At 46.8% G+C, this 15,816-nt stretch overlaps 1 protein-coding gene across 4 annotated transcripts in view; it reads left to right on the forward strand.

The window, feature by feature from the left end:
- The window catches only part of LPAR2 (lysophosphatidic acid receptor 2), a 53,041-nt gene that overhangs the window by 15,907 nt on the left and 21,318 nt on the right, over window positions 1-15,816 (forward strand). The window lies entirely within an intron of this gene.

Genomic DNA, 15,816 nt, shown 5'->3' on the forward strand with positions numbered 1-15,816 from the left:
CACATCAGTAGTGGAGAGACAAAGTATCTGGTTGTTGGAAGGAAGTGTGGTCTTCCTCGCTGTCACATCGTTCTGTGCTTCGAAATTGGCATAGAAGCTGTTTAACACATCTGGAAGTGAGCCATCACTCTCACAGGCAGGTGGTGATGTTCTGTAATTAGTGATGGCTTGGATGCCCTGCCACATACGCCGTGTGTTGCCGCTGTTTGTGAAGTGTTGGTGGATGCTCTGGGGATGTGCATGCTTTATCACCTGCCCCGAATGCAGAATCTGGGGTTTTCAGTACAGCACGCACCTCTTCAGTTATCCATGGCTTCTGGTTGGGGTGTGAGACAATTTTCCTGTACACCGCTTGGAGAGTCCAAGCAATGGGTTAATTCAGTCTGCTTGCCCTTAGGACTGAGGAACTATTTTTCCTTTAGCCACACCTCCTCCTGGTGTGATCAATCCCCCAGAATTCTTCCTCAGTCAGCCCGTTTGGACGTAATTAGCTAGAGCTCTGAGCTGAATTAATCCTTTTTTGGCTTGGACTCTCTATTTGCATTTTATTTCTATTTCCTAACATTTCCCCAACTTTGTGAGACGTTTCTATCCTCATCGCTGCGCTTTTCTCCAGCAGAATTTACATTTGAAGGCCAGGAGGTAAGCTGGAAGGTGGTGGGGGGGTGCCCCTCAGCCGATCCTTATGGGACGGCTTCGGAGGCCTGCCACTTGTCGTTTAAAACGGCGCGGCTGCAGCGGCGAGGTTCCTACGTCCCCAGGCCCCTCGTTTGTTGTTTTAGACGAAGTTTTTTTCGTTCCCCGGCCTGCTAGAGGACCTCTGCCGCAGGGAGGAGTGGGCGATCGTCGCCATTCGAGGCGCGTTCGCTCCTCGCTCTCCCTTAGCCCCACGCTGTTGCGGCGGCCATTTTAGGCGTGAAAAAAAGCGCGCCCAGCCATGGCCGCCATTTTGCATCAGCCTCGTTATCAGGAGACCGCTGGAGGTGGCAGGGCCTAGCAAGGGTTTCTCAGGCTGGGATCGCCACCTTCGTCTTTTTGCCTATTTTTGTGAGCGGTGCTGGTTCCTGGGCCATACCAACGGTCATTATACCGGCTCAGGGAGGAGGCCTAAGTAAGTGCAGGCCAAAGCTTTTTTCTAGTCATTCTCCTCCCTGCTTCTCCTGCGGAGCCTTGCGCCTCGGTGCAGGCCCCAATCCTACCCCTGGGCCTCTGACTGGTATTAAGCATGGGATGTTTTCATACGTATTGACTCAATTACTGTGCATATGGCAATTTTGACAAATCTTTTTGTTTTGTTCCCCTTGCAGCAACCAGTCTCTCTCTCTAACTTCTGCCTTGTCATAGCCTTGCTCCATCTTGTGTGGTCATTGACTATGGACCTGCCCAGTCCCCCTGATTCCCAAGATACTAGGCCGAGCCTCTCTCAGGCCCCTAGCAAGGGTTCCTCCTCATCGGGGAGTGGGGGTGCGGGCAAGAGTGGTGGGGGTAGCTCTGGGAAACAGCATTCCAGAACCCCTTCTGTGGCTGAGGCCAAGGATGCTGAAAGGCGCCAGCGGGCCCTTGACAAGCAGTTTGAGAAGGCCAGACGCCAGGCAGACAGGGAGCAGTCCCTCTCAGGAATCCCTCCCTCCCGGGAAGATCTCCAGATGGTCCTCGCCGAGGAGGTGGAGTCCCAGGACCTATCCCCAAATAGGTCATTTGCAGAGCCGGCTTCCCCGGCACCCTCTTGGGCCTGTGAGCAGGCCCCTCCCCCTGGGGATGCTAGTATAGATGACATGCAGGGTGAGGCTTCACCCCCCCTAGAGGAGGGCTTGGATCCTGATTCTGACTCTGAGGAGTTACCTCCCCGCATGCAGGAACTAATGGCCCGTGCCATTGCCAAGGGCATCACGGAGGCCATGAAATTTAAGGGTCCCACTGCAGTGGCCCCTAGGGGTCCCAAACCCGATCAGGCAGCTCCCCCTCCAAGCAAGCGTGCTCGCCATCCTTCCCTGGAATCCTCGGTGGTCAGCGAGGCCTCTGCCATTGAGGACCCTGACCCGGAGGTGCTAGGTCTCTCGGACGACGAGGACCTTCCCCCTGAAGCGCCCGCCTTTGCGGGTCTGTTCAAGCTTAGCCTTTTCAAATCTGTCCTTCACAAGGTCAAGGCTGCCACCAGGGTGGGGATCAAGCCCAAACCGGCCGCGCCGGCGGCGGATGCCACTCCGGCTAATCCCAATGCGGTCATGTTTGATGTCCCAGCACCCCAACAAGAGCTGGTTCCGGTCCCGGGGCTGTTTCTCGACCTAATCCAGCGCCAGTGGGCTCAACCAGCCACGCAGTCCTCTCCCAGTGGGGTAGATAGGAAGCTTTATACTATGGAGCCAGTGCTGGAGGACCTTCTGGCCCTTCCCACTGTCGACCCGCCCATCGCTGCACTCACCTCCAACTCCTCCCTACCGGCCGACCTTCTGGAAGGCCTTAAGGCAGAGGACAAGAAGGTGGAAAAGGCGTGCCACAAGACCCACCTGGCGGCTGCCTGGGCCATCAGGGCCTCTTCATCCGCCTCCTTTTTCAATAGGGCTTCTGTGATCTGGCTGCGCGAGCTCCTAACCAAGCTCCCGGCGGGAGACGTCCGCCTCCACCAGGACGTGTCTAAAATAATCGCGGCCTCCCAATATGCCGCTGACGCACCCCTTAATGCCACTAAATTCGCCTCCAGGGCACTCGGCTCTAATATCACTTCTCGCCGGCTGATCTGGCTCCGACATTGGCAAGCGGACCAGAAAAACAAGTGGAAACTGGCTTCCGCCCCCTTTAAGGGGTCCAAATTATTTGGCGAGTCCCTGGATCCTCTCCTCATCGAGTCCAAGGACAAGAGGAAGATCCTCCCTTCTCTAAACAAGAAGCAGGAACGTAAGACCGCTCCCTATTCTAGGAGGCAGTCCTTTCGTGCCTCCGAGCCTTCCACCTCTGCCTCTTCCTTCTCTCCCTCCAATAGGTCCTTCGGTCAGCAGGGCGACAGGTCCCAGGACAGGGCGCCCTTTCGGGACAGAGGCAGGCAGCAGTTCGGCTTCCGCAAGTATAACCGCGGTGGGGCCTCCAACAGGCCGTTCCGTAGGTCAAAGTGACTGCCCGGGCTCGGCGCCCATCGGGGGTCGCCTCCAGCTGTTTGCCTCCCATTGGGCCCAGACAACCGAGGACGCTTGGGTTCTGCAGATAGTCAGGGAAGGCCTCTCCCTGGAGTTCCTGTCCCTCCCCCCGGACCTTCATCCGGTGCCCAGTCCCATCCTGCCCCCAAAAGAGGGAGCGTATGGACCAGGAAGTCAGACATCTTCTAGACATCAGGGCCGTGGAACCAGTTCCCCAGGGCGAAGAGGGGAGGGGGTTTTACTCCATCCTCTTCCTGGTGCCAAAGAACTCAGGGGGGTGGAGAGCCATCTTGGACCTCAAAAACCTCAACAGGCACATTGCCTACCGGAGGTTCAAGATGCAGTCACTGCAGACCATTCTGGCGGGGATTCGACAGGGAGATCTACTCACATCTATAGATCTCAAAGAGGCATACCTCCACATTCCCATCCGTCCTCAGCACAGAAAGTTCCTGCGCTTCTATTATGCAGGTCGCCACTTCCAGTACAAAGCTCTCCCATTCGGCCTCTCGTCCGCTCCTCGGACGTTTACCAAAGTGCTGGCAGTAGTGGCGGCCCAGCTAAGACGCAGGCCCATAAGGCTCCAGTGCTACCTGGACGACATCCTTATCCAGTCGTCATCCAGGCAGCAGGCATTGCGGGATCTCCAAATCACTATGAGATCCCTCAAAAATCACGGCTTCACTCTAAACCTAGAGAAGAGCCATCTCACTCCAACAAACAGACTTGTACACCTGGGGGCGGTGATAGATACCAACTTGTGCAGGGTTTTCCTCTCCCAAGACAGGTTGGCCGGTCTAAGGTCCATGACCCACAAGGTGATGAGCTTGAGGCAGACTCCAGTGGTCCTTCTGTCGCAGCTGCTGGGAAAAATGATCTCCTGCATTTCCATCGTGCCGTGGGCCCGCCTGCATTCCAGGGTGCTTCAGTGGCTGCTGCTGCCGCACCAGAGGGCATCCAGGAGCAACTCTCCCAGGCCGATTCGAGTTACGCCGGAAGTGAAGAGGTCTCTCCGCTGGTGGGTGTCTCCAGCCATCCTCAAGGGCCACCTATTCAAGGAGCCCGAGAGGTTAATCATCACCACAGACGCCAGCCTCTCCGGCTGGGGAGCCCACATGGGTTCCCTGGTTGTCCAGGGCAAGTGGTCCCAAGTGGAAACCAGCTACAGCATCAACCTGCTGGAACTGAGAGCTGCTCGCCTGGCCCTGCGCCATTTCAGCCGGTCCATTCATCGTCAACATGTACTTCTGATGACGGACAATGTGGCCACCAAGGCCCACATCAACCGCCAGGGCGGCACCAGATCCAGAGCGCTGATGAGAGAGGCGGAGTCCCTGGGCCGCTGGGCGGAGCGCCATCTGGAATCTCTCCGTTCCGACCACATCTCCGGAGTGGACAACACACAGGTAGACTGGTTGAGCAGGACAACCATAGATCCTGCGGAGTGGAAACTGGACCCTCGCCTGTTCCACCAGATGTCCGACAGATTCGGAAATCCGACCGTAGACCTGTTTGCGTCCAGGGACAACAAGCAGCTCGACCGCTTCTACTCCCGGTTCTTCACCCTGGGGGCGGAGGGGACAGATGCCCTGCGTTGCAAGTGGCCCCGCAAGCTACTGTATGCCTTCCCTCCCCTGCCTCTCCTTCCTCATTTCATCTCCAAAGTCATCGCAGATGGAGCGGAAGTCCTCCTCGTGGCCCCGCACTGGCCCCGCAGGTCGTGGTTCGCCGACCTTGTCCACCTGTCGGTGTCTCCTCCGTGGCGCATCCCTCCGGACCAGATCTCCCTCAGCCAGGGGGCCGTGGTTCATCCAGAGCCCCAGTGGCTCCAGTTGGCCGTCTGGCACTTGAGGGGGACCAACTGAAAGGCCAAGGCCTGTCAGAGGAGGTAGTGAACACCATTCAGGCGGCGAGACGCCCTTCAACCACCAGGATTTATGATGCGTCCTGGGCCGCCTTCGCAAAGTGGTGTGAGGAGCTGCTCATCGAGCCGACGACCGCGCCTGTTTCCAGAGTCCTTGACTTTCTTCAAGCGGGACTCAACAAGGGCCTGGCCCCGAACACCCTTCGACGCCAAGTGGCGGCCTTGTCCACCGTCTGGTCAGGCGACCATCTTTTGCCTCTCAGCAAAATCCCGAAGGTGCGCCTCTTCCTCAAGGGCGCCTCTAACCTTCGCCCTCCCACCGTTCATCGCTACCCCACTTGGCAGCTGTCCGTGGTCCTGCGGGCCCTCTCCGGCCCTCCATTCGAACCTCTACGCACTACTTCTCTTCGATTCCTGACGCTGAAGACGGCCTTCTTGATTGCCATCACGTCAGCTCGCCGGATTTCGGAGCTGGCGGCTCTTTCTGTTCGCCAGGACCAGTGCGTCATCCACCCTGACAGGGTCATTTTGAGGCTGGACCCGACCTTTACCCCCAAAGTAAACTCATGGTTCCATAGAGCGCAAGACATTGTGTTGCCAAATTTTTGTCCTCATCCGTCGCATCCCAGAGAGCGCTCCTGGCACAATCTTGATGTCAGGAGGGCCCTGAAGGTTTACATTGCTCGTACTGCGGAGTTCAGGAAGTCAGAGGCTCTTTTCCTCTCCTTCCAGCCTGGTTCCCTAGGGAAGAAGGTCTCTTCCTCCACGATTGGCAGGTGGCTTCGTGCCTGCATTGCGACAGCCCATGAAAGTCAATCCAAAGCCGTTCCGCGCGGCATCACCGCACACTCCACACGAAGTGCTGCTACCTCCACGGCCTGGGCCACCCAGGCCTCGATCCTGGACATCTGCAGGGCCGCTACGTGGTCCTCTCCTTCTCCTTTTGTGCGACACTATAAATTGGACATTTTCGCCTCGGCTGAGGCGTCCTTCGGCAGGCGTGTGCTCCAGGCGGTTGTGTCAGAGACCGAATCCCGGGAGCCTTCTTCTGCCCACCCAGATGGACAATAACTTGGGTATGTCCCATTGCTTGGACTCTCCAAGCGGTGTACAGGAAAATGACCATTGGCTTACCTGAAGGGTCCTTTTCTGTACACCGCGGGAGAGTCCAACCCACCCTGGCTCTCAAGGCCGGGATTCGGGTTCTTCGTGACAACAGTACATCATCTTGGACGCTTCGCTCCGTCCGCACGAACTGACTCCTTCTAAGAATTCTGGGGGATTGATCACACCAGGAGGAGGTGTGGCTAAAGGAAAAATAGTTCCTCAGTCCTAAGGGCAAGCAGACTGAATTAACCCATTGCTTGGACTCTCCCGCGGTGTACAGAAAAGGACCCTTCAGGTAAGCCAATGGTCATTTTCTTGGAGACTATGACATCATCAATGCCCTTGCTGATGTAGCTGGTTACTGATGATGTGTACTCCTCCAAGTCAATGGAGTCATTGTTGGTTGCAGACTCCCTGAACATGTCCCAGTCAGTGCATTCAAAGCAGTCCTGAAGACTGGGACATGTCCTGCTGGCCAGGTCCTCACCTGCTTCTGAACTGGTCTTGAACGCCTGATGAGTGGTCTGTATGCTGGAATTAGCATAACAGAAATTTGGTCTTTGTAGCCAAGGTGGGGGTGGGGCTTTGCCTGATATGCCCCCGGGATGTTTGTATAAACAACATCCAGCGTGTTTTCCCCTTTGGTTGCAAAGTCCACATTTTGATGACATTTAGGGAGCACAGTCCTGAGATTTGCATGATTGAAATCTCTGGCAACAATAAACAATCCATCAGGGTGTGTATTCTGCAGTTCATTGATGGTCCAGTGAAGTATACAGAGCGCTTCCTTAGCATTAGCGCTTGGTGGAATATACACGCCAAGTATAATATCAGTGGTGAATTCCCTGGGTAAATAAAAAGGTCTACATCTCACAACCATAAACTCCACAAGCGGTGAGCAGTAGGTGGAAACGAGGACAGAGTTTTTACTTCATTCTGTGTTGATGTATACACACAGTCCGCCGCCATGAGTCTTACCACACAGAGCTGCATTTCTGTCGGCACGAAATGCAGTTAACCTGTCCAGCTGACTAGCAGCATCTGGAACTCTATCACTCAGCCATGTCTCTGTGAAAACAAAGATGCAGCAGTGTCTGTACTCACGCCGTGTAGCTTGCTGGAGTCTGATGTAATCTAATTTATTGTCCAGGGAGCAGACATTTGCTAGCAGGATGGATGGTAGAGCAGGCCGGCTAGGGTTTGCCTTTAGCCTAGCGTTAACTCCTGCTTGCTTTCCGCACTTCCGCTTTCTCTCGCACTGCTTCCGATGCCCCCTCCTCCATCCGTTGGTTTCTGGGGATGCCGGGGTCTGAGGGCCTGGATCTCGGAGCAAGCCGAGGTTGCGCAGCTTCTCCCACAAATCATCATTAATTGGAGTTGTTTCTGTATTTCCATAGTTTATGCCGAAGGTACACGTAAACGCCAGTTGCTCTGACATCCATATGTTTCGTGGGATGGGATACAACATAAAAATAGCACTACTTTGGATCCGGAGTGGCCGCTGCAAGCTACTGCCGCGCCGCCTACACCTCCATCCTACACCTCAACACACCTTTCCTAGCTTTAGTTTAGTCTTGATGGTCCATGGCCACAAATGTGTTTAAAGCGGGTGCGTGGTGAAGAAAAGGTTGAGAACCACTTTACTAGGTGGTGAACTGTGAACTTGCTTGAGCCAATAGAGCAGGAGTGTCCAAACTTGGGAACTTTAAGACTTGTGGACTTCAACTCCCAGAATTCCCCAGCCAGCATGGCTGGCTGGGGAATTCTGGGAGTTGAAGTCCACAAGTCTTAAAGTTCCCATGTTTGGACACCCCTGCAATAGAGCTATGGCAGAAGTGAAGCTTGAGCCCTGCACTTTCAGGCTTGCACTTATAGTAATCTACACATATTTCTGTAAAGTCAAAACAGTTAATTTAAATTGAAACCAGCATGCAACGTTCTCCAATGACACCTTTGTGGGGGGTGGGGGGTGGGATTAAAAGATTTAATCCAGTTGCACAGAAGCATTCCTGAGTTAAGCATCTCATTTCCGTCTTCCATTTGTTTACACGCTATGTTATTTCACAATTTCGCAAAATATACTTTCGTAGCCTGATTACTTCATCCAGAATTCAGGCAACTCAGCAAGGGCAGCCAGATGCCAAGGGAGAATTTGAATAAACAGATTCTGGGATGACTTTGGGAATGACTCCTATTACCCAACAGGATTGTATCATCGTCCTGGGCTAAAGGAAAGAAATTGCAATTACAGGTAGTCCTCAACTTACAACTGTTCAAAGTTACACCACTGAAAAAAGTGATTCGTGATCACACTTGCTACCATTGCAGTATCCTCATGGTTCACAGGATCAAAATTTGGATGCTTGGCAACTGGCATGTATTTACGACGGTTGCTGTGACCTGAGGTCTTGGGATCACCTTTTGCGATCTTCTGACAAGCAAAATCAACGAGGAAGCCAGATTCATTTTACATCTGTGTTACTAACTTAACAACAGCACTTAACTGTTGTTCACTTAACAACTGTGGTAAGAAAGGCCGTAAAATGGAGCAAAACTCACTTAACAGCTGTCTTGCTTAGAAATGGAAATTCTGGAGTCCATTGTGGTCGTAAGTCGAGGACAACCTGAATAGCAGGGATAATGGAAAATATCTATAGGTATCTTTCATATATTCTCTTAAAGATGTCATGTTCAAACTGGAACCATCCAGAGGTTCTGGATTTGAAATGCAACGTATCTTGAAACATATCAGTTAAGAAGAACTACTTTCGAGAAGATGGGAAAAAGTGGGCTCTTTTGACTTCTCTCCATTTTATAATCACAACATCCTTGTGTGGTAGGACACAGTGAAAAAAAAACAGTCCAAGGTTGTTTGGGATGAATTTAGTGCAGAGTTACTGAACTCCTATTGACAACAGTAGTTGGGTTCTCGCATTCTGCTAAGCCAAAAATGCTTTTCAAGCTACAATTGCTGAGTTCATGCATTGTCAGATCCAAAGAAACATATTTGGCTTAACTTAACGTGTGAACCCAGCAAGTGGTGTTTCAGTTAAACCACAGTTTAAATCCAGGAATCTGAAACTTCAATCAATACAGTACACCCATGATGGTGAACCTATGGCATGCATGCCACAAGTGACATGCGAAGCCCTCTCTCCAGGCACGCGAGCCATCACCCAGCTCAGCTCCACTGCGCATGTGCGTGCGCCTCCCGCCAGCCAGCTGATTTCAGAGTCTCTGACACCCATGCGGGAGATGTGTATGCATGCACAGAGGGTTGCATGTGTGGGGGTTGCACGCATATGTGGAGGGGTGCAACGTGCCCCCCGTGGCCCTTTTTTGGTCCCAGGAGGCTTCAGGGAGGCCTGCTAGGCCCAAAATGAGGCGTGGGGGGTCACGCACATGTGCAGCGAGGCAGGGGGAATGCGAGGAATCGTGCACGCATGCGCATGGCGCATTGCATTATGGGTGTGGGCACCCGTGCATGTGCTGTTGCGCACATGTGCCCCATTTCGGCATTCGAGGAGAAAAAGGTTAGCCATGACTGCAGTATACCATTTAACTTTGGAAGTAATTAAAATATATATATCACTATCCTGGAATGATAGCATCCGTAAACCTTTTCCAAGAACCGGTAGGAGCTGAAGTTCAAAATACCTCCCCCATATTAATATTTTAAACTATTCTATCTGCTTAATATCATTTCAAAATTAGTTTTATGTTTGCCTTTTGGCTTATCTATACTTGATAGCAAATACTCAGCAAGTTTTTGAATCTCTAAAGCAAAGAATAGATTTTTATGTGAGTTTTCTGGTACTATGTCACTTTTTATATTTCTTGCAATCAGGCTATACATCGGGTCAGGATTGATGGATGCCAAAGAGGATTAAATGGAGAGCTGTGATTAAGTATGGGAGAAGGACACCATCTGGATTTCCTTTTGTTTTGTGTTACTGAGGATCATCTTCAGAGGACCTTTGAGGTTTCAGAAATGGATTTGGGTTACAAGGATTAATAGCAAAACCATTTGTTACAGGCAGAGGTGATATTCAGTTTATAGGTGTGGTGGAGTCCAGTAATATTTCATTCTGTGATCAGAACATTTGATTTGTAAACGATATAAATTATTTCTCCAGAGAAAAAAGAGCTGGTAGAAGTTTTGCTCTTAGACATTTAGGGGATTCTTGGATGTCATCCTTTTTTCTGAGCAATTATGCAGAGGTTGTCCTCAAGTTTCAACAGTTCATTTAGTGACGGTTCCAGGTTACAACATCACTGACTTAACGGCTATTTTTCACATGACCAATGCAGCATCCCAATGGTCACATGATCAAAATTCAGATGACTCATATATTTGTGATGGTTGCAGAGTCCCAAGATCATGTGATCATCTTTTTTGACCTTCTGACAAGTCAATGGGGAAGCCAGATTCACTTAATAACTCAATCACGAACTTAACAATTGCAGTGATTCACTTAACAATTGTGGCAAAAGAAAAGTCGTAAATGGGGCAAAACTCACTTAACAAATATCTCACTTAGCAACATAAATTTTGGCCTCAATTGTGGTTGTAAGTTGAGGACTACCTATAGTTAATTCTACTTAGTTCCCCTAGGTAACCAATGTGACTAAATTATGGATTCTACAACCTGAGATCCTTGACTTTCCTAGTAATCTAGACCGATACGAGACTTCCGGATTAAATCAGGGATGTCAAACTCATCACAGTGGCATCATGTGATATATCGGGACTTTTCCCCCCTTCATTAAATCAGGCGGGGGCATGAAATGAGTTTGACAGCCCTGGATTAGATGCTAATAATTCGGTACTTCCCTTTTTTTTTAAAGACAAAATCTGGAAGTGGAATGTTCAGGGTCATGGATCTGGATCATGATCATCTATCATGTCCTTTGTCTAGTTCTACCTTAGTTCAGTATATCAATCCAGCAAGCTAATTTGTTGAATAAATCATGCTAACACAAATGTTGGCTTAGCAGGCAGCATGAACTCAGTTGTAGGTTTCCTAGAAATACATAGCAATTACCCTTCGCTAGTTTTGTCCAGCCTGAAATTAGACTACAGTTGTCGACATTCTTAACCAAGGAGAACTCAGGCCAAAACCTTATACCTAGTTGTTGTTTTTTTTGTAATAGCAGCATTCCATTTGCATATTTTTCACCCTTTGAGGCTCTTAACAGGCGTCTGTCTTGGGAGTTACTAACTTGTAATGAGTGCTGGTAAAAGGGTAGTGGTTGCAGCTGGAAATACATGAAAATGTATTGGAATGCAGTTTCCTTACAGAATGATAAACAAAACTCACAGCGTTATTTTTTTAATATATTTTCTGAGTCACAGCAGCTGTGGTTGCAGAAAATCTTTTAGCATCTCCATCTCCTACATATCCAGCTTAGGGAGGAAATATTTCCGAGGAAGGGTTTCTTATCAGATATGGGCATTTTCCCCCACCTCCCCAGCTTGGCTTCTGTCTTATCCCAAGGGTTCTGCCTCTTCAGCAAAACTTGGTGGGTGAAGTGAAGGCTAGTGTGATACTCCTTGTTATTCCTCTTCTCCTATCTATCAGCTTCTCATTTTTGCAAACCACATCCTTCTTTTCATGTGTTTCTCCACTACTACCTCAACTCTGAACATTTTGGCCTAAAGTGGAAAACACTTTGTCTAGTAGTTGATTCCCTCTAACTACAGATTAGATATTTAGGCAAAGTTGGAGATCAGACATTTAGGCAAAGTTTACGGTTTTGGTTATTAGACAGAATAGATTATAGAAAGAAAGAGTTATGCTGCAACCATAGAGTAAGACATAAATTTATAATTGGACTTAATGATTAAGTTTAAATGCTGTAAAGATCAAACACTCTATTTTCTCTCCCCTCCCCCCTTCTTGCAATTTTAGCTTTCTATCTCTGTGTGTGTGTGTGTGTGTGTGTGTGTATGTGTATATATGTATGTATGTATGTATGTATGTATGTATGTATGTATGTATGTATGTATGTATGTATGTTGTATTTGTATATTTAAAAATAAAAATATGGTTTTCTGCCTGGATGGTTTTCTGTAATGAGCCGAAGGACAGAAAGAGGGAGTAGTGAGCTTCCTCCCATATTTGGGCATACCAGGGGTTGTAACACACATACATACATACATACATACATACATACATATATTAAAACAAACAAAAACAAAACAACACATACAAAATACTTTCCTCAATTTCATCAAGCATGTTGTTTGGTTACAGGTTTTTGTGCATCAATTTTTACAATTAGAAATAAAATCACTGGTTATCCATCGAACATGACTAAATACCTCACTATCATTGAGCATTCTGTGTTCAGATTACCATTACTAATCCTTCATTTCAAATAATCCTTATTTCCTTAAATCCTTAATTATCTATTAAGCAACAATAAATCTTTATAACATTATAAAATCAGGTCTTACGAAAAATAAAAATAGTACTACTAAAAAGAAAAGAAAAAAAGAAAAAAAAAGAAAAGATTTCCCATCGACTCGTATTGTACATCATTACTTTCAATTAACCACAATGTCACCAATCAACCATAGAATATAGAATACTTATAGTGTAACATATTCAACTCCAGTAATAATTTTCCATTGTTAATCCAAATAATTATTGAATATTTCAATTCATGTGTGTATCAATTATTATACTCTCCCCTCCCCCCTTATTTCAATTTTAGCTTTCTCTTTGATTTCTTTCTTTTCTTTTCTTATATTAGTCTGCACTAGGTTTTTCTCTTTTTGAAAGCAATAGCTATGGGTTTGAAGTTGTTTGGGTGTTTATCAGATATTACAAAATAAGGCATGCAACACTTTGCATTATGGTAGAATGCTACAAATTGCTTTGGAGAGTATGGGGGTGCCCACATAGGACTTCACTGCAACAGTTTAAATGTGTTTTTTCCCCCAGGATCATACTGTAGCTGCAGAGAGCAGCCATGCATCTTATGAAAGATGTAGCTGCTTTAAGGACATTTAAGTAGTGAGTACTTCAGTGCATTTCAAAGTACCTTTTGGTCTTCAATTCTGAAATGCTGCATAGTTACACAATGAATATTTAAAGCATGAGGTCTAATTGATTTAATTTCTACATTGAGAAAGATGAGTTTTGTAATTTATATCGGTAAGCTCTTCCTTCCTTCCTTCTTTCCTTCCAAACAGGATCTGCTAATCACAGGCACAAGGGTGTTGAGAGAGGCCATCTATCTGGTCTGTTTACAGTTCAAGCGCTTCTCTGATCTCTAACATTTTGGCCCACGTACTTCTTTTAGGTATTTCTTTTTAGTTGTAAATGGATATATTTTGGGCATTTACATCCAGCAATTTCATCATATTCCCTGAGTAGAAACTGGTAGCTGTTTTTTCTTTTTCTTTTTCTTTGTAATGAAAGCTGGGATTGTTTCAGAAGCTGATGTTATAAGAGGACCGTGTTAGGAGGAGTTTGCTAGCACCTTTTGGGACTGACCCCCCAAAAAATCCTCTATCTGACTTTAAAAGAACATGGAGTTTATTTTTGTTTAAATTGCTTAACCCCAAAATCAAAGGGTTTCAGGCAATCTCAGAAGGTCTTAACAAATACAGTGGGCTTTTAATCCATTATAATTGCTAATTGATAAGATACTGGCAATCCTTGGAAAAGATGCATGTAAACTGCATCTATATAACCAAACTACTACTCTCCTTTTTCCCCTCCCATCGCAATCCTAATTTAAACTTTACCTTAGTCTAGCCATTCTATGCATCTGATGAGGAGCTACAGCTCATGGCAGTTTATAACCTTTAATTAATTGAAAAGGGTGCCATTAGACTCATTATATCTCAGAAGTTTTCTACTACTTTCCTCCTTCAAGCAGCTTTCTTTAGAGCAGTGTTTCTCAACCTTGGCAACTTGAAGATGTCCGGACTTCAACTCCCAGAATTCCCCAGCCAGCTGGCTGGGGAATTCTGGGAGTTGAAGTCCGGACATCTTCAAGTTGCCAAGGTTGAGAAACACGGCTTCAGGGCCTACAATAGTCAACTCTTAAATTTGCAGGTATAGTGCAAACATGTGCAGCCTCCTATTATCTACAGTAGCCTGCATTATATAGAGTGCGTTGCTGGTATAAATGCTGCTCTTTCTTCAATCTTTTAATGTGGGCAAAAGGTTGTTGAGTATCTATCATCAGACTTGGAAAAGTTTGAGAAAAAAAGAAATCTTGCTCATAGCTGTTGCAAAACTCTTTTGATAGCTAAGAAAGCACAGAAAACAAATTGGTGTTAAAATGCGTGCATGTATGCGCAGGGAAAGCAGCATTGTGTCCAGTTCTTCTGCTGCTCTTAGCTTTACAGTACATCTCTGCCAAAGCATAGGAAATGTTATAACATACACAATTTTTAACTGAAGTTAACTAAATCTGCAATACTTATTTTGAACACAAACACGTATGTGTATGTATTTACATATTGTATTCCTGCTTGTAACTGCTTCAGCTAATACTAAATGGAATGTAATAAACATAAGATGCATATACCCGATGGATCACCTACCCCATTAGGTGTTTGTCCATAAAAATTTAATTCTGTTACATCCATTACTAAATAAGTAACAGAATAAGTTACAGTGCATCATCCAACTATGAGAGACAGGATACAACCAAATCCATTCCAGACCAACTACAAAATAAAGTAGGAAATGTGCTGGCTAATTTATTCTTGGTTATAATAATTAGTCATAGTAATATCTTTTTCAGATATTAAGATATTCATAAATACCTTATTTATTTTACTTAAATTCCTACCCTATCAAGATTACTTTTTCTTAGGGAACAGCATGAAACCCACTACCGTCCTTTTTTTTCTTTTTACCTAATTTACTCCATTGCCTCTTCCAAAGATCAAATTGTTTCCAGGCCTTTAAAATAACTGGATTTTGGTGCAAGACGTGTGCAGACTAATAACCTGGTTATGTCCATGAAGAAGATTTAAATGGGAAGATGGAAAGCAAAAGGGTGGCATGAAACTATAGTTAACCATTTCTTCTGCACAGTTATAAATGATAAAACCATGAATAGTAAACTTCCTAAGCTAATGATTCTGTATAAACAGATCTTTAAAACTTGGTCTTGTATAATGTATTAGAACACAGAAGAGACTGAATGTAACTGTCACATTTCCTTGAACCCTTATATAGGAAGGTTGAGTTTTACACTCCTGCAAGAATGACCTCTGGCAAACAGTTGCATGGGTTAATTAACTAGCATTCAGTTTTTTGGTCTGTACACTAAGCACTTGTGCTGGATCAGAACAATGTTCTTATCACCATCTTAATTTCATTTTACTTGCTTTTCTGAAAACCAGAAAAGAGGAAAAGGAAAAGGGGGGTGGGGGTGGCTCACAAGAAAACAAAGGGTTCTAGGTTTTTTTAGAACTTGTGTCCCAAATCTAAGAAGATTGAAGACTTCTAACCAATTAGACTTGTGTTTTCCACCATCTGTCCCCCAAAATAAGACAGGGTCTTATTTTCTTTTGACTGCCAAAATAAGCGCTTGGCCTTATTTTCGGGGAGGCCTTATTATTTTTGAGGTGTAGGAAGCAATGAGCATGGTCCCCTCAGGGCTGCTGCTGTGTTGCTGGATGCTTTTTAATCAAAGCACTGTTCAGCTGCAGGAGTAAATAAATGGCAGTAGGTAAGAAGT

This window comes from Natrix helvetica, assembly GCF_964273705.1.
Source record: "Natrix helvetica genome assembly, chromosome: 1".
Lineage (NCBI taxonomy): Eukaryota > Metazoa > Chordata > Lepidosauria > Squamata > Natricidae > Natrix > Natrix helvetica.